At 40.2% G+C, this 26,117-nt stretch overlaps 1 protein-coding gene across 6 annotated transcripts in view; it reads right to left on the reverse strand.

The window, feature by feature from the left end:
• Nucleotides 1-26,117, reverse strand: part of CEP83 (centrosomal protein 83) — a 126,530-nt gene that overhangs the window by 95,173 nt on the left and 5,240 nt on the right. For 5 of the 6 annotated variants that reach the window (XR_014326618.1, XM_082850834.1, XM_082850829.1 and 2 more), the window contains exon 1: nucleotides 14,417-14,836. The exons of the other annotated variant lie outside the window; for it this stretch is intronic. The gene's annotated coding sequence lies outside the window, so the exon portion shown is untranslated. Of the gene's footprint in view, nucleotides 1-14,416; nucleotides 14,837-26,117 lie in introns of those variants that run through there. 6 annotated transcript variants of the gene reach the window in all.

The following is a 26,117-nucleotide window of genomic DNA, read 5'->3' on the forward strand; positions in this document are numbered from 1 at the left end:
TTATAATCAGCTATTTGAATACCAATCTCCTTCACTAGGCAAAGACCTCCTTGGGATCAGAGATTATGTCTTAGTCATCTTTATACCCCAAAACCCTACGCAATAGCTGGAACATGACAGGTAGTCAATAAACACTTGTTGAATGAACAGTAAGCAGTTCCTTCCACTGATCAAAAGGATAAGGAAAGCAAGAAACTACTTAGAGCTTGTAATTCCCCAGCCCCAAATGCCATATAATTTGATGCTTGAAGAAAATCAGGAAATTTAACTCAAGTACATTTGGAGTGATCAATAAATGTCTAATGCTGTGCAAAGGATTATGAGTAATATAAAAGAAAGATGGGACTTTATCCTCCTGAAAGAAGAATTCCACACATAAACCAAAAAACGGGCCTCTTATTTCCAGCATGAGAGAAGAAGCAGGTCAACAAATCCTCTCCACAAAACAGCCAAAATTCAACCACATCAGTGCTCTGGAATTCAATCAAAGGCATTCAACAAACTGAGAAGTGTTTATTCACAAAAACAACTGAACTCTGGGTAAGAACATGAGTCTACAGTATTCTTACTTTTTGGGTGCTTAGGAGTTTAACAAGGGTAGGGCAGACTAAAACAGCAGCTTCACCACCACTACTTGAAGGTAATCTGTTGAGCCGGTGCATTGTCAATTAAAGCAGAGATCTCTGTGGCAGCTAACAGTGAGGGCCAGTGGCACCTTTAGCCTGAGGTTGCAGGACTCCAAGTAGCAAGCAACAAACTGGCAGACTAGCTGGGAATTTTACAGGAGTTTTGGGAGGTGAGAAAGCCTAAGGGGTTTAATAAATTATTTACCAGCCCACATTAAACAAAGACTGTAAAGACAAAAACAAAGACAGTCAAGACAAAAACAAAGACAGTCTCTTGTGCCCCAGAAACTGGAGCAAGCCCAGGTCACTCACACATCCTTAGCCAACAGAGCACACGCACAGAAGAGATGCAAGAGAGGTTGGTGGAAAGTAAAATCCAGGGCAGACACGAACATGACCTGTGTTTGAATACAATGCCCAGCCCACACAGATCCATCAGCAATATTAGCCATATTAGTACTAGTGCTGGCCATATTAGTCCAAGCTGTTTGAACACAACCTCTGCCCAATCCTTGGCTGAACACTAAGTTATGCAGAAATAGTAAGCCAGGTTTAAAAATACAGAAATAAAACAGCAGAGACATCAGGAACCACACAATGTAGGGGGAAAAGACTTCACAAATTTAGACCAGACAAGTTACTAAACAAATGAACAGAAAAAAAACATCAACCTTTGAGAGAAAGGTCAAAACACAGAGTTGCTGCAAACCATTATCTAAAATGTCCAGGAGGGAATTCCCTGGTGGTCCAGTGGTTAGGATCCTACACTCTTACTGCCAAGGGCCTGGGTTCAATCCCTGGTCAGGCAACTAAGATCCCACAAGCCATGCAGTGTGGCCAAAAGAAAAAAAAGCCCAGTATTCAAAAAAAATTATAAACAAAAACAAAAAAACAGTATGACCCATTCCCAGGAAGGAAAACAGCAAATAGAAGCTGTCCCTGGGTATTCCCAAATATTAGATTTGGCAGACAAAAAGTTCAAAGAAACTATAATAAGTATGTTCAAAGAACTAAAGGGAACCATATTTAAAGAATTCAATGAAAGTATAATGACAATGACTCAGGACTGAAAATCTCAAAGAGGAGACAGAAACAGTTTTTTTAATTGGAGATTCTGAAGTTGAAAAGTATAATTATTGAAATAAAAACTTAGGCAGGGTTCAACAGTAGACCTGAGATGACAGAAGGCAGAAGCAATGAACCTGAAGATAGATTAGGAGAAAGTATCCACCCTCAAGAACAGAGGAAAAAAAAAGAGATTGAAGAGAAATGAATTGAACTTCAGAGATCTGAAAGACAATACAAAGTGTATCAACATACATGTAATGAGAGTTCCAGAAGAAGAAAAAAGAGACACAATGCATAAAAGACCTTGAAAAATTAATGGCTGAAAACATCCCAAATTTAAAATATTAATTTATCTATCCAAGAAGCCCAGAAAATCCGACACAGAGATCAACACTAAGACACATCACAGTCAAAAGGCTAACAGACAAAGATAAAGAAAAAATCTTAAAAGGAGCAAGAGAAAAATGACTCATCAGATATAAGAGAATAATAATATGATTAACAGGTGGCATCCCATCAGAAACAATGAGTCCAGGGAGGGAAAAATGGAATTTAAAACAAACAAACAAAAAAGCTTTCAAATAAAAATTCTATATTCAACAAAATGGTTCTTCAAAAATGATGGTGAATTAAAGATATTTCCAGGTAAAGACTGAGAGAACTTGTTGCTGTCAGAAATGCCTGATGTGAAATACTTAAGTAAGATTTTCTGGCTGAAAAAAAAAAATCACCAGACAGCAACAAATCCACTTTTATTTTAAAAGAAATACATGTTGGAAATTGTAATTATATAGGTAAATGCAAAAAAAATAAAAAACCTCTAAAAATATAATTGCTCTCATTTCTTTTAAACAAATAATTAAATTAATTAGCAAATTAGCATTAATTAAAATACTGTGCTGTTGGGTTTTTAATATGCATGCATAAAAAAGGAAGAGGAAGGACTTCCCTGGTGGTCCAGTGGTTAACACTCTGTGCTTCCACTGTAGGGGGTGTGGGTTCGGTCCCTGGTTGGGGAAGTTCCACATGCCACAGTGTGGGCCAAAAAAAAAAAAAGGAAGAGAGAAAAAGACCTATACTGGAGCAAAGTTTCTATAATTTACCAGAATTAATTTAGTACTATTCTGAAGAAGACTGTAATAGGTTAAAACACATATTATAATCCCTAAAGCAACCACAATGAAAATAACATAATATAGTAAAAGAAATCAACAGAGGAATTAGAATGGCACAATTAAGATAACTGATAGAACACTCTACCCAAAGACTGCAGAATTCACATCCTTTTCAAACACACATGGAACACACTCCATCATACACTATATGTTGGGCCGTAAGTCTCAATGAATTTAAAAAAATAAAATCATTAAAGTAAGTTTCTGATAATGATGGATTTAGAGATCCACAATAGAAAGATATCTGGGAACACTCCCAAATATTGGTAAATTCAACAACACACTTCTAAGTACCCATGGATCAAAGAAATTACAAGAAAAATTTTCAAAATATATTTTGAATTGAAGTAAAACAAAAAACAGCATATCAAAGTGTACAAAATGCGGTTAAAGCAGTGCCTAGAGGGAAATTTACAGCTTTAAACACATATCAGGAAAGAAGAAAGGTTTCATTCAATAGTCTAGGTTTCCACCTTAGAAAACTAGGAGGGAAAAAACAGCACACTAAGCCCAAAGCAAGGAGAAGAAAGAAAAAAAGAAATATCAGAGTGGAAATCAATGAAACAGGGAAAAAAAAAAAATCAATGAAATAAAAGGTTGATTCTTTGAAAAGATAAGCAAAGTTGACAAACAGCTAGATTCACCAAGAAAATAACAGAAAAGATATAAATTGCCAAAATAAAGAATGAAAGAGGGAACATCATTACCAACCTTACAGTAATTTAAAGGACTTTTTAAAAATATGAACTTTATATCAACAACAACTTAGACAATTTATATGAACTGGACTAATTCCTGGAAACAAAAGTATCAAAACTGAAAAAAAAATAAAATAAAGAAAATCTGAATAGAAATATAACAAGTGAGGAAACCAAATTCGTGATTTAAAATCTTGCCACAAAGAAAAGCCCAGGTTCCCACAGTTTCACTGATAAATGTCATCAAATAATTAGAGAAGTAATAGCAATCCTTTGGAAACTACTTCAAAAAAAATAAAAGGGGAAACGCCATGCAAATCCTTCTATGAGGCCAATGTTGCCCTGATACCAAAGCTAGACAAAGGCATCATGAGAAATGAAACCAACAGACTAAAATCCTTCATGAACATAGAAACAGAATTTCTTAACAAAATTTAGGAAAACTAAACTCAGCAATATATAAAAGATTATATAGCATGAGTAAATGAAACTGATCCTGGGAATATGGGCTTAAGCTCTGAAAGTCAATTAATGTAATATACCATATTAATAGGATAAAGGATAAAAACCATATGATCATCTCATTGGGTGCAGAGGAAAATCTGACAAAATCCAATACCCATTCATGCCTAAAAACTCTCAACAAATTATGAACAGAAGGAAACTTCCTCAACCTAATAAAGAGAAATCCACAGAAAATGTACAGGTAACATCACACTTAATAGTGAAAATCTGTGTACCTTTCCCCCAAGATCAGGAGCACTCTCAACACTTCTATTCATCTCTCACTGGAGAGTCTAGCCCATAAGATAAGGCAAAAATAAATGACAAAATGTAGTAACATTCAGATTGGAAAGAAAGTAGAAATGATTTATTCACAGACACGATCACCTATGTAGAAACAATATATAAAAGTTGATTGTATTTTTAGGTACTAGCAATGAACAATCTAAAAATCAAACTACAAAAACTCCATTCTCATTAGAATCAAAAACTATCAAATTCTTAGGAATAAATTTAATATAAGTACAAGACATATATAGAAAATTTTAAAACAGCATTGAGAGAAATTAAGATCTAAATAATTGGGAGACATTACATGTTCATGAATTGGAAGACCCAATTTTAAGTTACCAATTCTTCCCACGTTGATCTATAGATTCAATGCAAATTCTATCAAATCCCAGCTAATTTTTTGGTAGAAATTGACAAGCTGATCCTAAATTTCATACGTAAATAGAAAGGATCTAGAATCACTTTTGAAAGAGTTAGGGGATTTACACTACCCAGTTTGAAACTTAGTATATAACACTACAGGAACCTAGACAGTGTGGTACTGGAGTTAAGTACAGGAGTATACATAGAACATAATTAAGACTAGCAATAAACTCAAGTTATAAGCAACTGATTTTTTACCAAGGTACCAATACAATCCAAGGCGGAAAAGAATAGCCATTTTAACAAATAGTGCTAGGACAAGTTGGCATCCACGTGGCATGAAAATAAAAAAGAACTTAGACCTTATCTTATACCATACATAAAATTTATTTCAATATGGATCCTAAATCTAAATGAAGGAGCTAAAAAAAAAAACAAACCGGGCTTCCCTGGTGGCACAGTGGTTGAGAATCTGCCTGCCAATGCAGCAGACATGGGTTCGAGCCCTGGTCTGGGAGGATCCCACATGCCGCGGAGCGACTGGGCCCGTGAGCCACAATTACTGAGCCTGCATGTATGGAGCCTGTGCTCCGCGACAAGAGAGGCCGCGATAGTGAGAGGCCCATACACCGCGATGAAGAGTGGCCCCAGCCTGCCACAACTAGAGACAGCCCTCGCACAGAAACGAAGACCCAACACAGCCATGAATAAATAAATAAATAAATTTTAAAAAAGAAAAGACTAATTTTAATAAAAACAGGAGAAATCTTTGTGACCTTGAGTTAGGCAAAAAGTTCTGAAACACAAAATCAAAAGTATAAGCCATCAAACTAAAAAATGATAAATTAAACTTCATTGAAAACTTTGCACTTCAAGGACACCATTAAGAATAAAAAAAAAACAAGCCACAAACTGGCAGAAAATCTTTGTAAATCTCTGATAAAAGACCTGTATCAGGAATATATAAAAAACTTCTACAACTCAATAAGAAAAAAAAAAAACAGCTAAAAAAAATGGGCAAGCGACTTGAATAGATGTTCCACCAAAGAAGACTTAATAAATGGCTAATAAGCACATGAACAACTCAACATCATTTGTATTTAGGGAAATGTAAATTAAAATCACAAGACTCTACTAGTCACCCAGTGGAAGGGCTATAATCAAAAAGGCAGATGATACCACATGCTGATGAGACTGTGGAGAAACTGGAACCCTTGTACATTTTTGACTGGAATGTAATTGGTCACTTTCGAAAACAATTTGGCAGTTTCTCAAAAGATTAAAAACTAATTCTGAACTGTTGTTAGAACACTTCTGTAGAGTTTTCCTCACATCAACTAATTCTCCAACTATCCTCCATACACCAACTTGAGTGTCCTAAAATTTTTTTTTTTTTTAATATTTAGTTTGGCTGCACTGGGTCTTAGCTGCATCACATGGGATCTTCGTTGCGGCATGTTTCAGTTGTGGCATGCGGACTTCTTAGTTGCGGCATGCATGTGGGATCTAGTTCCCCAATCAGGGATCGAACCCAGGCCCCCTGCACTGGGAGCAAGGAGTCTTACCCACTAGACCACCAGGGAAGTCCCGAGTAGTCATTCAATTTAATTCAGTTCTGACACTACCCAGAAGTATTGCAGACCCCACAGTTTAAGGGCTCAGTTTCACAAGGCTGCTCCCATTTCAGACACAAATCCCGGGTTGCCACCTACACTTCTGACCAACCAGCTATAAGTCAGGGGTTCCACAACCCTCTCCTCAGGTTTTATAATTTGCTAAAACGGCTCACAGAACTCAAAACACTTTACTTACTATCACTGCTTTATTATAAAGGATACAACTCAGGAGCAGCCTAATGTAAGGGTTGCATGGTGCAAGGTATGGGGAAAGAGGCACAGAGCTTCTGCCCTCTGGGAATGCCACTCTTTCAACACCGGTATTCATCAATTCAGAAGCTCTTGGAATTGCACTGTTCAAGAGTTTTTATAGTAGTCTCCATTCCCTTTTCCCAGAGGTTAGTGGGTAAGGTTGAAAATTCCAGCCATCTCATTACTTGGTCTTTCTGGTGACCTGTCCCTTCTGAGGTGATCTAGGGATCCCTTCTAAATCACCACATTAGCATAAACTTAGGTGTGATCAAAAGGGGCTCATTATGAATAACAAAAGATATTCCTTATCACTCAACAAATTCCAAGGGGTTTTGGAAGCTCTGTGTCAGCAATCAGGGACAAAGACCAAATATACCCTACAACTTACCATATGACTCAGCAATTCCACTCCAAGGAATCTACCCAAGAGAAATGAAAATATATGTTCACACAAACACTTATGCAAATCTTCATGGCAGCATTATTCATAATAGCCAAAAAGTGGAAACAATCCAAAATGTCCATCAACTGATAAATGGATAAATAAAATGTGACATATCTATACAAGAGAATACTATTCAGCAATAAAAAAGAACAAAATACTGATACATGCTACACAGATGAACCTCAAAAATATTAACTGAAAGAAGCCAGATGCAAAAGACTAGTATACATATTTTTTATTCCATTTATATGAAATGTCCAGAAAAGACAAATGTATAGAGACAGAAAGCAGCTAAATGGTTTGCTGGGACTAGGTTGGGAGGTGGATTGACTGCATACATGCTTGGGAGAAACTGGGGAGGTTTAATGAAAATGTTCTGAAACTGTCTTGTGATGATGTCTGTATAACTCTATAAATGTACTAAAGATCACTGAATTGTATGCTTACAATTGGGTAGAAAAGTTATCTCTTCTGAACTTTAGAAAATGTGATGATTGGACTGCTGTAATCAAGCCAAAGTTCAAATAGCCAAGCAAACAGAAAGAATCCAGGTTCTTAATGATGTCACTGAGCCACTGATTTGATAATCCTAGAACCACCTATCTGCAGACTTCTTATACATGAGTCAATAAAATTTCCTTAAGGTTAAAAATAAAAGGATATGAAAGTTCTGAGGGATAGAAGAATATGTTCATTTCATTATAGAAAATTTGGAATTATCATCTGTATAGAAAGGCATCAAGGAAAAGGCAGGAATTCGGGTGGATCTTGAAGGATAAAAGATTATGATGAGGGGTACAGGGGTGGGGAGAAGAGGCAAAAAAGAAAGGTGTTTAGAAGAGTGTAACAGTGGAATGGATAAAAATTAACATTTAACAAGTGCCCACTATAATTGAGTCAGGTATTACAACATGTATTTTTTAATCCATATGACTCATGTGGAAAAAAAAAAAAGTATCATTTTACATATGAAGACATTGAGGGCCCTAAAATTAAGTAATTTTTCCAAAAAGCCAAGCAGCTAGTAAAGTGGTGGAGCCAAGATTTTAATCTTCAATCTCAGGATTCAGGCTCCAAAACATATACTTCTTCCTCTATGTTATGATGCTAACCAAAGACTTAAGCCATCCCCATTTGCAAGTTCAGATCTCTGTAGAAAGCATCTTTGCAAAGATGGGTTTACATTTATAGTGCTACACAATGTTTCTTGACTAGCAACTTTCACTTAATCAGTATACTAGATGTGATATTCATTCCTCCCCTGGCTTCCAAAACTCTACCCTTCTCTGGTTTTCCTCCCTATTCTCTTTCTCCGCCTCCTTATTACATGCTGATGTTCACCAGCTCTTGTCTACACCCAGGATCTTAAATACCACTATGGCTGACGACTTCTGACTCTGTCTCTCCAATTCAGAGAAACTCCCCAGTTTTCCTTGACGGATTAACTCCCTCCAGGCCAGGCTGAATACTTCTCTGTACACTCTCAAATTACCCTTACATAATTCTAATGAGGCATTCCTCAGTCATAATGTATCATGTCTGCAGTTCTAAGTCAGATGTCCTCCCTACATGCCCCCAGAACACACCCTTATTTATCTTTACAGCACTTCCCAGGTTATATTACAAATAATGACTTAATCCATTTCTCCTACCAAACACGCTGCTTGAGACTTGGCACTATGTCTTATTCACAATCTAGTACCTAGCATAGTGCAAGACACATAATGGGCACTCAAACATTGACTAAACCAATGAATAGAAGAAATAAAATTTGCTTTAAATTGGAAGGATACAGTTTCTCAAAGAAATCTTCAGGAATTTATTTTTTGAAATGGGAAAATAGGCCAAGAAAGGTTAAGTAACTAACTTAGTCAAGCCATGGTCACCTGAGTCATAATTCTCTTCCCATATAATCATGGTGCCTATTAATTCATGCTTATTAATCTATGTTCTCTATGAACCTCCAGAAGTAATATAAAAATGTTATCTAGAGAAGAACCATTTCAAATTCATCCACTCCAGCTCTGGCTGGCTGTATCAGTTGTGTAGAACTCTGATGTTAATTATTACTTAACAGTTTTTCTGTCTAATAGAATAGACTAATCTTTAATTGAACCAGTCTTTTCACATGTCCTTCACACACCATAATTCAATATATAATTATTATGCATCTCTAGGAGGAAAACATGAAAGTTATAATTTGTCAGTACTCAAAAAAATACATACTTAATTATATTATACACAATTTCAGTTTAACAATACCTCAAATGTCTGCCTTAATGCGATTCAGTTGAGAAAGACAGACTGAATGTGAACACTAGAGATACACGCTGCAACTTCATGGGGAAAATCCCTGGAGTCCAATGCTACTGTTGCCAATGGTTGCTATGCTATACTGCACAACAACTCAGAAGCTGAGACAGCCAGCTCACTAAGAAACAATTGAATCGAACCAAGATTTATAAATGTACTCTGAGACTCAACTTTTTTATACCTTTAACTGAAGTAACTGTTTGTCATAAGCATCAGATACAGGATTTACAACAATACTATAAAAATTACCTAGAATTTATTTAAGGACATATTTGGAGAGTGATAAGCACTTTCCAGAAGAGAATGGTTAGGTTTAGGTTCCTTCTAATTCCATAAATTTTAATCCAAAAGTGATTTGAAGTTACAATATACAAAAAACAAATAACTGGACACTTCATGACTTTAATTTCTTTCTTCCTGGATTATATCTCAAACTTAAAAAAAAAATAGTGCTAGACTACAGAGTCTGTGATCCTTCCATGACCCAGAGAGGCACTCCTGACAGAAAAATATAAAACTTAGAACTGCTAATTTATGAGGGCCAAATAAAAGTACTAATATAATTTCATAAATTAAGTCTTTACTAGGTAAAATGGAAAAGGGCAAAATGGGGAAATAGGAAGAGAGGAATGGAAGGAGACAGGGAGGAGGAAAGAAAGGAAAGAGTGGGGGAAGTATTTTTTTTAAACCCAGATTCTACTAAGGAAGAACCAGGAAACTGACCAAACTCCCAAACCCACGAGGGAACAGTGCTAGCATTCCTGAGGGAGTCCTTATTGCTGACATGGTCGTGGGAAATTCTCAACTATTCACACTTTCTAGTAACAGAAACTTTACCTCTAATTCCAGTGAATCCCGCCTCTTTCAATCCCCTTTCTTATGGTTAACAGTTGCCCTTCCTCCCTCAGTTACTCTCAAAAGATTTTCTTTTAGTTGTACTACATTATGGGAGGAAGGAAAAAAGTAGAAATATACATTCCTTATCTCTAATAAACATTCATTCAGCAACTTCTATTTGGAAGAGATTAAAGATACAGCTCACTGAGATCTGATTTCCTGTGCCTAAAAAGCTTATAATCTAGTTAGCAAGATAAGACATACATAGAAATGATAAAACAATACAATATAAAGTATCAAATGGTAGGACTGACAAATACACTCTACAGGATTTCAGAGGTGGAGTTTAGGACATGTTACCCCCAAATCTGCCGCTTTGGTATACTGACGTAGTTAAAGGCACTTGAGAAACAGCAGATACAAGAGGAGCACTCTGACCCTCCTTTTTCTTCCAGAAAGCAGGAGATAAAACTCCCATGTGAAAGGTGCCAGCCCTGTACCAGGAGGACAAAAGACATTCTTATCGCCAGAGATGGGGAATCAAAGCCGAGAAATGTGTACAAACTTGTTAAACTAACCCTTATCTTCCTAGTCATTTCTCTACAATTTACTCCTCCTAGCCCAAAACTCTGTCTTGTCAATGTTTCACAAACTTGTTCTTTGTCTAAAAGATATAGACTGTCCCCAACTTAGGAGTTTTTCAACTTCACAATAGTGCGAAAGCAATTCACGTTCAGTAGAAACCATACTTCAAATTTTTAATTTTGATCTTTCCCCAGCCTAGCGATATGCAGTACAACACTCTCTCATGATTCTGGGTGGCAGCAGGAGCAGCGAGCTGCAGCTCCCAGCAATCAAGAGGGTAAACAACCAATATACTTACAACTACTCTGGACCCATACAAACCATTCTGTTTTTCACTTTCAGTACAGTATTCAATAAGTAACATGAGATAATCAACACTTTATTATAAAATAGGCTGTAGGTTAGATGATTTTGCCCAACTGTAGGCTGATATAGGTGCTCTGAGCATGTTTAAGGTAGGCTAGACTAAGCTATGATGTTGAGTAGATTGCGTAGGTTAGGTATATTAAACCCATCAACTTATGATAGGGGAGGTAACCCCACTGTAAGTCGAGGAAGACCTGTAAAAGCTTTCTGCTCTGGTCTTCATTCTGCATGTACATGTAAAAAATTTTTAAAACTTGTATGCTTTTCTCCTGTTAATCTATATCAATTTAATTCTTAGGCCCAGCCACAGACCCTAACACGGTAGAGAATTTTTCCTCCCCTGCAGAGGTGAACTTCATAGAAAGGGTACAATTCAGATTTTAGGAAAGGAGGAAAGAAATCAGGCAGTGACATGAAGACTGGTAAGGAGAGCAGAAAGCACATAGTAGGTTTAGAGGATGGTGAAGAAACCAGTCTGGTCAGAGTACAGCTTTTCTATAAAGAACATAAACTTGAAAAGGCAGAGTGTGATGAGATTCTGAAGAGTTCAGATTAAGAAATGTGAACTTCAGTCAGCTGGAAAGAGTACTTCTGGAAAATTTTTACACAGATACATATAAACATTCCCTAAAAGTACACACAGATTAGACAACTTGAGAAAATTACTTGCTGAACCTAATACATTATGTATGACAAAGTTAAAATAAAACTCATTTTCTTTAGGCAGAGAGAGTACCTAGAAAACACACATACACACACAAAATTCTGACCATTCACTAATCTGTTAAGATTTCATTCTTCTAAGCTTCTTGAATTAGAACTTCTCATGACAAAATGCTGACTTCTGATTACTAAGGATTTTATCACACAACGTGCATGAAATCATTCTTGATTTTTCTTCTTTGCTTGTCTTTCCCATTCTTGAATATTTCATTACTTCAACATCAGCATGCAGGAAAAAGAGGGAAAGGACTAAAACAAAATCTACGGATTTTTGAAATACAGTCAGGGCATGATGTAAAGAATATAAAACTTCAAGTTCCAATTCCTATTACTAATAGTTTGATTTCAAAGAAGTCATTCAGTCTCACGGTGTCTCAAATGTTCTCACCTACTTTCTTACATACTTGAAAGGTTACTGCATTCAAAATATCACAAAAAAAGTGGTCTAAAAACTAACTACCTGGGCTTCCCTGGTGGCGCAGTGGTTGAGAGTCCGCCTGCCGATGCAGGGGACGCGGGTTCGTGCCCCAGTCCGGGAAGGTCCCACGTGCCGCGGGGTGGCTGGGCCCGTGAGCCGTGGCCGCTGAGTCTGCGCGTCCGGAGCCTGTGCTCCGCAACGGGAGAGGCCACAGCAGTGAGAGGCCCGCGAACCAAAAAAAAAAAAAAAAACTACCAGCATAACTCATTTTATTGTGCTTCACTTTATTGCACTTCAGACACTGCATTTTTTACATATTGTAGGTTTGTTGCAACCCTGCATTGTCAAATGATGGTTAGCACTTTTTAGCAATACAGTATTTTTTTAATTAAGGTATGTACTTTTTTTTTTTTTTTTTTTTTTTTTTTCGGTACGCGGGCCTCTCACTGTTGCGGCCTCTCCCGTTGTGGAGCACAGGCTCCGGACGCGCAGGCTCAGCGGCCATGGCTCACGGGCCCAGCTGCTCCACGGCACGTGGGATCTTCCCAGACCGGGGCACGTACCCGTGTCCCCTGCTTCGGCAGGCGAACTCTCAACCACTGTGCCACCAGGGAAGCCCCCATGGTATGTACATTTTTTAGACACAATGCACATTGCACACTTAACAGACTACAGTATAGTGTAAACATAACTTTTATATGCACTGGAAAGCAAAAACAAAAAATTCATGTGACTCGCTTTACTGCAGTCGTCTGGAACCAAACCCACAATATCTCCAAGGTATGCCTTTACTTGCCATACAAATTATATCATTAAGGGTTCAATGAGTAGAGTAAGAGTGAGATTACTGGCTAAACCAAGGTTTAAAAACCACCTGTGAGGGCTTCCCTGGTGGCGCAGTGGTTGAGAGTCCGCCTGCCGATGCAGGAGACGCGCGTTCGTGCCCCGGTCCGGGAAGATCCCACGTGCCGCGGAGCGGCTGGGCCCGTGAGCCATGGCGGCTGAGCCTGCGCGTCCGGAGCCTGTGCTCCGCAACGGGAGAGGCCACACAGGGAGAGGCCCAAGCAAAAAAAAAAAAAAAAAAAAAAAACCACCTGTGAGCAATAAGTGTTCTCTCAATGCTCTATGTTACCCTAAATTGGTATCACCCTACTAGTTGATACAATTCCTAAATATAACCACACTTCACCTGGTTAGAAAATACTCAAAGGAAGGGGAACACCTGACATAGTATGTCCCCAAAAACCAAAGGGTAACTCAAATCCATTTTTAACTCTCTGTAGAGTCCTATACGACTCTAAAATGTAAAGCATTCTAATAATCCTAAACAAAATGCGTTTGAAATCACAGCTCAGTACAAAAGGTGAGTATGAACTATAACCACCTACAGGCTAAACTATGAATTCAGAGAACTCTGAATCCGGATATTTGCAGGATAGATACATTTAATTATATTCTAGTTGAATATTAGACTTGTTTACAGAGATGTTGCTTGGTAACAAAAGCTGTGCTTTAACAACCCACTCAGTTTTAGATCTACTCAAGTATTTTATGCTCATAGTCTGAACACATTATGAACTATATACTACTGATATGAGAAACTAAGGACAAGTTTCTTGTTATCCTAGACATCTTGGAGATTTTACTGAAATAGTTTCATCGTTACAACTAATGTGACCAAAGGCTTTTAAAATACTTGACAATGGTTATTTTTAAGAGCTCAGTACCCATTTTTTTGGCCAAAGTCGGACACTAAGGATACATCAAAATGTCCATGAGAGCCCAGCATGCATTCACATATTCTAACGTTATCTTTGTAACGACAGCCAACATCACTGTTAGAATTGTCTTCAGGGTCAACGAAAATGGCAGCTTATTTTTTTTCACAAATGAAACTGGAGGTACCACACGTTTAGCCAGCTTTTAGACTGAGGCTACCCAAGCACCACTGGAGTTCATCAAAAAGCCCCACAGAGTTTCACGTGCATTTAATCGGCTACAGAACATCCTCCCAGCCTACTTTTCTAACACCCGCTCCACCTGCTTTACGGGAAAAATAAAAGAAGAATTCAAGGGCAAGTTGTAAAGAAAAAAGCCATGAGCATTCCAAACCACGGACAAGACAGCGTTACGTACCAGACTCACACTCGGACCTTGCAACGTGCGCACAGAAAACTTAACAGTGATCGATGTTCCGGCCGCACTCGCCAGGTGGACACCTCCACTGCTCCAGCCACGGGCGCCTACGGCACTCTTCCCGCCGGGGCACTGGGGCCACGGGAGACGGTCCCGCACGCGGGGTGCAGGCCCAGCCCGTCACGCCTGGCGAGGTCTCGGCGGCCGCTCGCGGCGCAGGCTGAAGAGCAGGAGCCGCAGGGCCAAGGGCGCCCCTCGGGCTCCCGACCCCTGGAAATGTGGGGTATCCCGAGAGAGCTCCGAAGGCGAAAAAGGCAGCGGCGGCAATGGAGATAAACCCCGCTCCTCCTCGGTGGACTGGCCTTCTCTGGGGTGCGGGGCCGGAGCCGAAGTCCGACTAGGAAACCACCCCGAGCCCGCCGCCCGCCACCCTTCAAACCCTGCAGAGCGGGCTGAGTCCCGAGACCTAAGGGCGCGCGAAGCAGGAAGTCCCGCCCCCACGTCGACGTCACCGACGCCGCGGACGCCAGCCGCGGCCAGAGGCAGTTAAGAGGGAGGCGGCGAGTGAGCCGAGGCTGGGGTAGTGGCCAACCATAGTGGGAAAGGCGGGGCAGGTTGGCGCTCCGAGAAGCCTCTTGGGGCCGCGGAGATCCCTAGAGCCGAGGGGAACGCACAGTCCGGGGCCCGGCACTTGCCTCAGGGAGCCAGAGGGACGCGCGCAGTTGAGCGGGAAGCCGCTCCCCCTCGCCTCCTCCCCACGCAACGTCTCAGCGGTTTCTCCCAGTTTCGCGCTTCTCCTGCGCTCCGCTGGCTCTTCCGACACTTTTTCTTCCCTGAGGGCACTGATAGTGGTCCTGCCGTGGCGCCGCCTGCCTTAGTGTCCGACCGTGCAGACGGAATGAGTCTCGAAGTCTCCTGCCTACCGCGTCGGCCATGGGGCCTGGGCCCACGAGTGGGGAGCCGGCGCAGCTTGCCAGGCGGAAACGGCCAGGTCAGGAAAGAGGCCCATGCGCGAGTCCCTCCCCGCACCGCACGCTCCAAATCTCAAAACGTGTTAGCTCGAGTACAGGGCCCACTGGGCTCAGTGGTATCAATGAACTATATGTTACAAATCATTGGTCAGTGGGAAAAAGATGATCTGAGGAATTACTAAACGCTGGGGACCGGCTTTACATCTGTTTCATTTGTTTAATACCAGATGACAAGAATTTAAATGTAAAGAATGAAACCATAAAAATATTACAAGAAGATCTAGGTGACTATAATCTTGAGCTGAGAAAGGCCTTTTCTAAGTATGAAGCAATAACCAGAAACCATTAAAGAAAAAACTCGATAAAAATTAACCACATAAAGATTATTATCTACACACAAATAATAACTAATGGAATATAAATTTGTATCATGTGGAAAAAGAAGGAAAATATTCCTAATACACAAAAAGCTCATAGAATATCAATTTTAAAACTTAACACAATAAATAAAATTGGCAAAGGATATCAGTAGGACATTCTTAAACCAAGAAAAACAAACTTCTAATTAACAAATGAAAAGATGTTCAACTTGCAAACATCCTTTCTGTCTATCAGTGCAGATAGGAGGTGGGGATACAATTACTGTCATGCCTAACTGGTGTGACCTTGAAATTGGTACACCGTTAATTACCAAAATTTAACAAAATAATTAGGCTTTGCCCCAGCAAACTCATTTTCTAGTCATGCGCTCTAAAGAAAATAAAAAGAAAACAGATTTACGAGGATGTTCCTCACCCCCTTTTTATAATAGGTGCTTATGGAAACAATGTAAGTACCATCACTAGGACACTAGTTAAATATGTTATGGTACCTACATACAATGAAATACCCTTGAGCCATTAAAAACGATGATGTAAATCTCTTTATTTACACAAAAATATGTCCACAGCATATAGGTTTCTTTTTTCCCCTAAAAAGCAGAGTACAGTTTAGCACGAACAGTGCTTCACCCAAACATGAGTATGCATGTGTATATATGTGAATGTAAATATAAAAAGATCAAGAAGGATGTCAGCCAAAATGCAACTGATTTTTATTTTATCTTTTGACCTTTTCTATCTTGTTTGAATTTTGTATAATGAATATATCATTTTTACAAAAACAAAATTGTTTTAATTAAAGATGCCAGTGAAAAAGGGCCAGTTTACTACAGACCCTCACAGGTGGATAACCAATGTGAAGTAATTATATTTGGGATCTAAGTCTCAGCTTTTTAAGTGTCCACAGATTTGGTTACATTAATTTACCTAGAGTTGGACAAACTTTTGTCATTTGGACATCCTGATCTGACTCCCAGATTGGACTGGGTATCCTTCCTGTGTGCTCTCTCTATGCCTCTCATGGCATTTGCCACACTGAACTATAATTCCCTCTTTCTGTCACTAGACTGTTTACTCCTACCACACACACACGTCCTTTTTCTGCCATGTTATGTTCTTATTTTCCCCTGATTCCTTTTCTGTCATCTACTTTATTTTTCTGTGCATAAGTTTTCATTTTAATGTAATTACACAGATATTAAAGGGATAATTTCAACAACTTTATGCCAAAAAATTTAACTTAAGTGAAATGGACACATCAAAGTCTAATAATAACACAAATATGAATTCCAGCTGCTTCAAATTGTGATATTTACATTGCTAGTGTGAGTGTAAAATTTAGTGCAGTGAAAATATTCTGTATGAAATTGTAATGATGGATTATGTTATTATATCCAGAGAATGTACAACACCAAGACTGAATCCTAAGGTTAATTATGGATTTGGGGTGATTAGATGTGTCAATGTCAGTTCAGCCTTGGTAAAAAAAAATGCACCATTCTGGTGAATGATGTTGATAATGGGGGAGGATATACATGTGTAGAGTGGGGGGGTATATGGGAAATCTCTGTACCTTCATCTCAATTTTGTTGTAAACCTGAAACTGCTCTTTTAAAGTCTTTTTAAAAAATGAACATCTAAGATGTGTGCATTTTATTCTATGTTAATCATACCACAATAAAATATGTATTTTAAAGTGCTGATAAAGATGATTCCTTTCTGTTAACTGAAATACCAATGTCTGCTAGCAAGGTCACTTAATTCCTTATATCAAGATACCTGAGAAATCTAACTAGTAATCATAAAGTTGTTAGGTGCACCCATATTCAGAGCAAAGGAAAGTATATGGTCCTGAGGGGTAAATCCAAACTGCAGAAAAGCTTGAGAAGCTATCAAGCAACAACAAATGTGTTTGTTTATCATGGCAGATAAATGAAAGAAATAACTGCTATAAAAATGAAGGCTTTGATATCATGGAGCTAATAAATTTGCATTACACATACAAGAGTGGAATAATGGGGTCCTTAGGAACCTAATAGGAAATTGTTTTATAAGTTTAAATTTTAAATGAGAGAAAGTGAGGACATGTGGAGTATTTGATTAAGAAAGAGTGATTTAGGATATGGGAATTCTTTTGATAAAAGGAAGGCATTCCAGTATTGCTTTTCACATTTAATACTTTGTTGCCAAAGCCAGAAATAATGTAAGAAGAATAAGCTTGTATTTCAGAATGTCAAGGAAAAAAAGTTATATGTCGTATGGCTCAGTGGTAGACAGAACTATTTTTGTCTTCTTAAAATTTCACATACCTTCTCATTTTCTCATCTCTCCTTTCCTATTTCTCTTCCATCATTCTACTTTTCCTTCTTGTTCTCTTTCATCCTATTCATTTTTTCTTTTTCCTCCTTTAGATCAGGCTTTTTAACTTTAGTTTCATGATTGACCTCCTAAGGAGTCATTTTAGGCATTTTTATCCTAATTTTCCCCCCTACCCACTATGAGATCTTAAACCACAGATATCCTGTATATCTGTTTATGTACTGTGGCTCTTTGGAGGGCCACAAACAATTGTAATAACTAAGGTTTTTTGCCCATTGAGAATGCATGCTCCAGATAATAAGCTCTTTGAGGGGAAGGATCATGTTCTGTTTACTACGGTATGTTCTCTGCTTAACATATAATGCTTGGGACATAGTAGGCAATAAATAAATATTTTAGATGAATATTTATTGAATTAAAAATGAAAATGATCTCTGCTACAAACTTATGGGTCAACTAAACTAAAATTCTTGGATCTTTTTCAGACAGTGCTACATACTACTGACGACTACACAATACCTCCACATTCCAAGAATGTCTTCCTGAGACTATATGCTTGTGACTTGATAGAAACTTGGAAAGCATGGAAAGCACTCTACTCACAAAAGCAGTACTTTTGTAGCCAATTCCAAGAGTGGGTTACTTATACAGGAGCTAATTTCATCTATCATAAATGATTTTTCTCCCTAGCTTCAGTTTCAGAAGGTGATCATTTCCTAAATTTTTCTTTAAATTCTGAGGCTATACAGCCTCTTTGGTACTAAAACCCACTATTCAAGTTTATCAGTTTCAGCTGAGGTCCAAGAATTAGATTAGCGAATGAAAAGAAGGGGAAGACACTGTAGGAGAGGGAGAAAAGAAATAGAGAAGTCGTTAAACTTTTCTGTTTCTTAATTGTTTTACATGTAAGAGCTCTTCTAGCTCTAAAATTTTGATCTTGATGATTATGCTCTAAGTGGTTCTCAATAGAAGCATTTTGGCAATCTGTGAAGGTGTCATTAGTTACCTCAAGATTGGGGGGACAGTGCTACCAGCATTTGTGGGTAAGGCCAGGGATGCTAAACATCCTGCAATACATGGGACTTTGTTCAGATCAGGTCCTTGGAAAAGTAGATGCCAAGACAAATTAGGTGTGCAAGAGATTTATTGGGGGAAAATAACTGTTAAGAAAAAAAGGAGAGGGCTTCCCTGGTGGCGCAGTGGTTGAGAGTCCGCCTGCCGATGCAGGGGACACAGGTTCGTGCCCCGGTCTGGGAAGATCCCACATGCCGCGGAGCAGCTGGGCCCGTGAGCCATGGCTGCTGAGCCTTTACGTCCGGAGCCTGTGCTCCGCAACGGGGAGGCCACGACAGTGAGAGGCCCACGTACCGCAAAAAAAAAAAACCAAAAAAAACTGGTATGCAAACCCTGATAAGATGGTTACTTAAAAAAAAAAAAAGAAGTAAAAAAAAAAAAAAGGAGAGAGGAAGTAGTAGGCCAGGAGTGCCTTCAGACTGATGCAGTTCTGCTACCCATGAAACGAACGAGAGAAGGAAGCAAGGACAGGTAGGAAGAGCCTCAGACTGCCATTCGGCTCTGAGAAGTCTTGGCCAGACCAGTGAGGAGTCTCAGAACAAAGACTGACCATTTGAAGGGTTCCAATTTGGGCAGGCGTGGCCTGGCTTTAATACACCTGCTGTGCTCAGTCTTTTTTTTTTTTTTTAATTAATTTTATTTTTGGCTGAGTTGGGTTTTCGTTGCTGCACACGGGCTTTCTCTAGTTGCGAGGAGCGGGGGCTACTCTTCATTGTGGTGCTCAGGCTTCTCATTGCGGTGGCTTCTCTTTGTTGGAGCGAAAGCTTAGAAGAAGGAGGTTATTGGGACAAACTACATCCCCATTACTCAGTTGGTCTCAGGGACGTAACTGCTACGCATCTTCCTCCTCCTCCATTATCCAGTTCAAAATCTACTATTCTTTACTTGTCACCTCCACAGGTCTTAGTAGCTTACCTGGGTATGACCCAAATGCTCTCTTAATGAGAACGTATATTTACTGGTAATTAGACACTTCTCAGGCTGGGATTGCTGCACATGTCCTTCCACAGTTCCAATTAAGTATCGATAAACTTCCAAATGGATCACATGGAGTCCACATATATTTTTCCTTCCCATTATATGAAAGCAGCCCCTCCTCTTCCTGTTGGCCCAGGTCAGTTACTCTTGCCCAGATGGGGACTCCTCTTCTTGCCCACTGGTGCCTGGACACAAAGAGTTCAAAGTGCCCAAACAGTAGCTATAGCTATTACTTCAATGGAACCCTTGTGTTCCCTGACAAAAATGCACTCCCTTTGGGGACCAAGACTTCTAAACCTGCAAAGCCCAGAGTTTTGGGAACAGGAAGCACAAAGTCTCTCAATGACTCAATGAGGTGTTAAGTGGGGCCACTTCTGCTCCCTCCCCTGGACTCATATATTCTTCCTGTTAGGGGCAGTGTCATTCAGAGGTCTCTGATTTAATGTATATACTGCATCCTGAAGGATGGCCCTCCATCCTTGCAGAATACTGCCTCTAAACTGGCAGCTTACCTGCACCTTCAGTAGGTTGTCCAGTGCTCTTATCAGGCTGGCAGCTTCTGGATAGTGTAATAGGTGATACAACCAGTAGATGCCTTGGTCATGAGCTCATACTCAAATCACCTTTACTGTGAAGTGGTTCCCCTTTTCTGATGCTATGTTGAGCTGGATCTCATGCCAGTGGATCTGGCCTTCTGTAAGCTCCTAGATAGTGGTACAGCTGAGGCTGTGCAGGCAAAAAAGGCAAACCCATAACCAGCAGAGGCATTTATCCCTATGAAGGTGAACCAGTGGCCACTCCAGAATGGAAAGGGCTCAGTATTGTTGACTTGCCACCAAATGGCTGCTTTATCTCCTCAAATAATAGTGCCATATCAGGGACTCCGTGTTGGTCTCTGTTGCTGGCAAGCTAGACCTTCAAAGGCAGAAGTAGCTCAACTTGGCCTTGGTAAGTGGGAATTCATGTTGTTGGGCTCATGTGTAGCTTCTATATCTGCAAACATGGCCATTCCATTCATGTGCCCACTGTGCCAGTTCTGGGATAGGCCATGACAACACGTGGCTGACATCAACTGGTAGAATCTTTTCGTCTACTTGGTTGTTTCATTCCTTTTCCATAGTTAATGCTTTCTGGTCAGAATGAATATAAGATACAAAAATCTTCACTCTTAGGCGCACTCTGACCACATGCCTCTACTCCAGACCTCCCTGTCTCCAATCTAGGCATCTGTATAAATTCTCACCACCAGTCACTTCCTCTTCCACTCAAAGCAGATGACCAGCTATACTGCTTGAAGCTCTGCCCTTTAGGAAGCTTTTCTCTCTCCACTGTCTTTTAGGGACACCACTGACTGTGGTGTAATGTGCTGCCATCCCTTTTTCAGGTCCCACCCATATACCAAGCCAACCCATTCATAATCAAGCTTGAGTTTTTTTCTCCTCCCTCAGCTGGTCAAATATGACCCCCTATGTAGCCATCCAGCCTGAGCATGGGGTACTGGTGCAAGCATAGTGGGTGATACGGGGGTCTGGACTACTAGCTCATGTTGTTTACTCATGCCTTCTCGTCCTATTGGAGTTTGATTGTGAATGCATCATTTCCATATTATGATGAACTGCTGCTGGGCCCATCAACTTTATGACTGGGCATATCTGACAGAACTCAGCTCATGATGGGTACTTCCAGACACATGATAACTTGGTGCCCCATAGTCAAGCTTTCTGGCTCTACTAGGGCTCAGTACCATGCCAGGGGCTGTTTCTTGAAAGGAGTAAAGTCCTCTGCTGCAGATGGCATCACCTTGCTCTAAAATCCCAGGGGCCTATATTGTGATCTCCCACTGGGACTTGCTGTAAGTTCCACACTGCTGCAGAGCCCAATGCTGTTCCAGGCTGCACAGAACTGTCACCAGGATATGAGCCAGAGCAATAGTCCTAGGTGTGGAATTCACGCTTCCAGAACCCAAAGAGGCCCATCAGATATCGTGCTTCATTATAGCAGGTGACGCAAGATATAAAAATGTGTCTTTTCCTCTGGAGGGGATGTCTCCACATGCCACTGACTACTGGACCTCTAAAAACCTTACAGAAGTGACAGATCACTGAGTCTTCTTAAGGTTTATCTCTTACCCTCTGGATGCATGTATCTTACCAAGGCCTCTAGTATATAAGCCACCTCTTGCTCGTCCTACCCATCAGTGTATTATTGGTATAACATATCAATGTGACATTCTGCAGGATGTCCAGACAGTCCAGATCCCTTCATACTATATTAAAATAGAGGATAGAAGAGATAACATAGTCCTTGGACAAAACTGGAAATAAATATCTCTTCCACATCAATGTAAACTACTTCTTATCCTTATTTCTGATTGGAATATAAAAGAATGCATTCACCAAATCAATGGCCACATACCATGTACCTGAGGCCTTATTAATCTGCTCTAGCAATGATAACATGTCCAACACATCTTGAATTGGGACTACTACTTGGCTAAGCTTGCTGTGGTACGCTACATTCACTGGGATCCAGAGTGGCACTAAACACCACCATCTCCTCTGGGACACAATATAAGTTTTCATTATCTTAGCTGGGCTGAGGAACAATTTTAAAGGCTTCCAGTTGGTCCTCCTTACTATGATAGCTCTTATCTAACAGCCTAATGACCCAATACTTCAACTGCTAAGTATGTCTATTGCAATTATATACTCAGGGACCAGGGGGATGACTGGCAGGTGAGTCTGCAGACCCAGTGAATTCTCTGTAGACCAGATTTTAGCTAGGACTCTATTAGCTGCTTGTGTAAGCCCCGGCTCTAACAGGGGGCCATGATGACATTTTGGGTCTCCAGTTACCAAAGTCTACTCAGAACCTAGCTCCAAAGCTCCTTGAAATGACTGGGCATTGCCCTTTCCCCATTATAAATGCCTTAAGTAAATACTCTGGGTCCCTTTGGGGAATGACTGAAGGAATCATTACAATAGAGTATACTTTACACAATGCTGCAGAGTCCTTCTCCTAGGGACACAGCCACTTCTTTAGTTAGTGGATTCCAGATCAGAAAATTGGCTCTAATTCAGGAACTGAGCAACAAACATATTGTACCTTTTTATTGAGGTGACAGCCCTTAGCCTCCTGCACCTCCATTCTGTTTTGTTGGCTGTGCTAGGTTTCCATTGTGGTGCATGCGCTCTTCATTGTGGGCTTCTCTCTAGTTGCAGTGCGTGGGCTTCTCTAGTTCTGGCATGTAGGCTGCAGAGTGCGCAGGCTCAGTAGTTGAGGTGCGCAATCTCTCTCTAGTTGTGGCATGCAGGCTCCAGAGCGCACAGGCTCAGTAGTTGTGGCGTGTGGGCTCTCTAGTTGTGGCACACAGGCTCTAGAGCAGGGGTCCCCAACCCTGGGCCACGGACTGGTACCAGTCCATGGCCTGTTAGGAACCAGGCTGCACAGCAGGACGTGAGTGGTGGGCAAGCGAGCGAAGCTTCATCTGTATTTACAGCCGCTCCCCATCGCACACATTACTGCCTGAGCTGTGCCTCCTGTCCGATCAGCAGCAGCATTATATTCTCATAGGAGCATGAACCCTACTGTGAACTGCGCATGTGAGGGATCTAGGCTGGGTGCTCCTTATGAGAATCTAATGCTTGATGATCTGAGGTGGAGCTGAGGCAGTGATGTTAGCACTGGGGAGTGGCTGCAAATATAGATTATCATTAGCAGAGAGGTTTGACTGCACAGAGACCAAAATAAGTCAACTGCTTGCAGACTCATATCAAAACCCTAACAGTGAGTGGCAAGTGCAAACAAGCTCAGGGCTCCCACTGATTCTGCATTATGGTAAGTTGTATAATTATTTCATTATATATTACAATGTAATAATAATAGAAATAAAGTACACAATAAATGTAATACGCTAGAATCATCCCCAAACCATCCCCCCCGACGTCGCCCTGATCCATGGAAAAATTGTCTTCCACGAAACTGGTCCCCGGTGCCAAAAAGGTTGGGGACTGCTGCTCTAGAGCATGCGGGCTCAGTAGTTGAGGCACACGGGCTCTCTAGTTGTGGCATGTGGGCTCTCTAGTTGTGGTGCAGGCTCTCTGGTTGCCCCCCAGCATGTGGGATATTAGTTCTCTGACCAGGGATCAAACCCACGTCCCCTGCATTGGAAGGCGGATTCTCAACCACTGGACCACCAGGGAAGTCCCTCCTGTACCTCCATTTTGCTTTCTTCTGGCCGAAGAGGACAATTTAAGCATCATAATGAATTATGACTGAAGTGAATTAAAAATATCAAGTACATTAAAATCCATAAGTACATAATGATATTCAAAAGTAAAAATTGAGTATAAATTCATTTGAGGACTAGTTTATAAAGTAAAGGAGTTAAATTGAGCACCTATATTCCCCTTCCTGTCCAAATTGTATTTCCTATACAAATATTTGAAGAGAAAGTTTTAATTTCAAGTAATAAATACAGAAAAAATTATAAAAATTAGAATATTACCATTTTGCATCTCTTAGGGAAATAATGAACAGAGGCCATGATCAAGTGGCTGCTAAGACCATTAGGTAAAAGGCTGCTGGTAAACACTGATACAGAAGAGCTCATGCTGTCAGCATTTGAACCCACTAATCAACCTTTACATCAGAAAAACAGCCAGATATTGATGCGCTTTCTGGTGTGATACAATGAGCAGGGCATAGCACCACCTGTGAAATACCCCTGACAAAAAAATCAAACTTGACTATGATCAAGCCTCTAGATCTAACAGCTAGATTACAGTAAATACAGAGGTAGAGGGAACATGACAAAACAACAACATAGGGACACAATCAGCAAAATCCTGAACATGGGAAACTCTTTGACAAATGATCCAGTTTCTTTAACAAATAAATGGCAGGAAATAAAAAAAGAGAAAAATCATCATAGACTAAGAGAGTCTTAAGAGACATATCAACCTAGGGCAGTGTTTGAACTGACTCAAACGAATCAAGTATAAAAAGACACATGAAAATCTGAGAAAATGTAAAACTCTCAATATTTGCTGATATTCAGGAATTACAACTTGTTAGCTGACATAGTGGTATGTGATTATGGGTTTTTTAAGTAAAATATTTGTGAATGAAATAATATATCTGAGTGTTATCTGGGCTTTGCCTTCAATGATCTGAGAAGGTGGGGAACGTTATGTAGGTCAGTGGTTCTCAAACTTTAGTGGAGCTACAAATCAGCTGGAGAGATTGTTAAAACACAAATTCCTGGGCCCTACCGCAGAGATTCTGGTTCAGTGGTCTGAGGTAATGCTAATGAATTTGATAAAAACGATTGGCCATTTATAACTGATCACAGTTGAAGCTGGGTTCTGATAAGTACGTAGTTCATTATACTTTAATATGATTCTGAACCCAATTTCAGTTGTGTGTATGGTGAGTGGGGGAAGGAGTTCCCACAGCACCGAGCAATTCTCCAGACATTAGCTGGGTGGCCTACAATTCAACTCAATTCTGACACAGCCTACCCAGAGACAGCATCAGATTCCACAGGTTAAGGGCTCAGTTCCACAGACTGAGCAAACGCCCTTCCTTCAGAGGCCAATCACAAGCCCAGGTTACCACCTGTACTTCTGACTGACTGGCTATAGATTGGAGGTTCCTGTGACCCCTTCATCAGATTAGATTAATTTGCCAGAGAGGCTCACAGAACTCACAGAAACATTTTACTTACTAGATTACCGGTTTATTATAAAAGGAGGTAGCTTAAGAACAGCCAGATAGAAGAGATGCATGGGGCAAGGTTTGAGGAAAGGTCACAGAAATTCCATGCCCTCTCAGAGTGCACCACTCTCCCCAAATTTCTCTGTGTTCACCAACCCAGAATCTCTCTGAACCCCATCCTTTTGGGTTTTTATGGAGGCTGCATTACATAGGCGTGACTAATCATTGGCCATTGGCAACAGGTTCAACCTCCAGCCCCTC

The sequence above is a fragment of the Leucopleurus acutus genome (genome assembly GCF_964270905.1).
Source record: "Leucopleurus acutus genome assembly, chromosome: 11".
Taxonomy (NCBI): domain Eukaryota; kingdom Metazoa; phylum Chordata; class Mammalia; order Artiodactyla; family Delphinidae; genus Leucopleurus; species Leucopleurus acutus.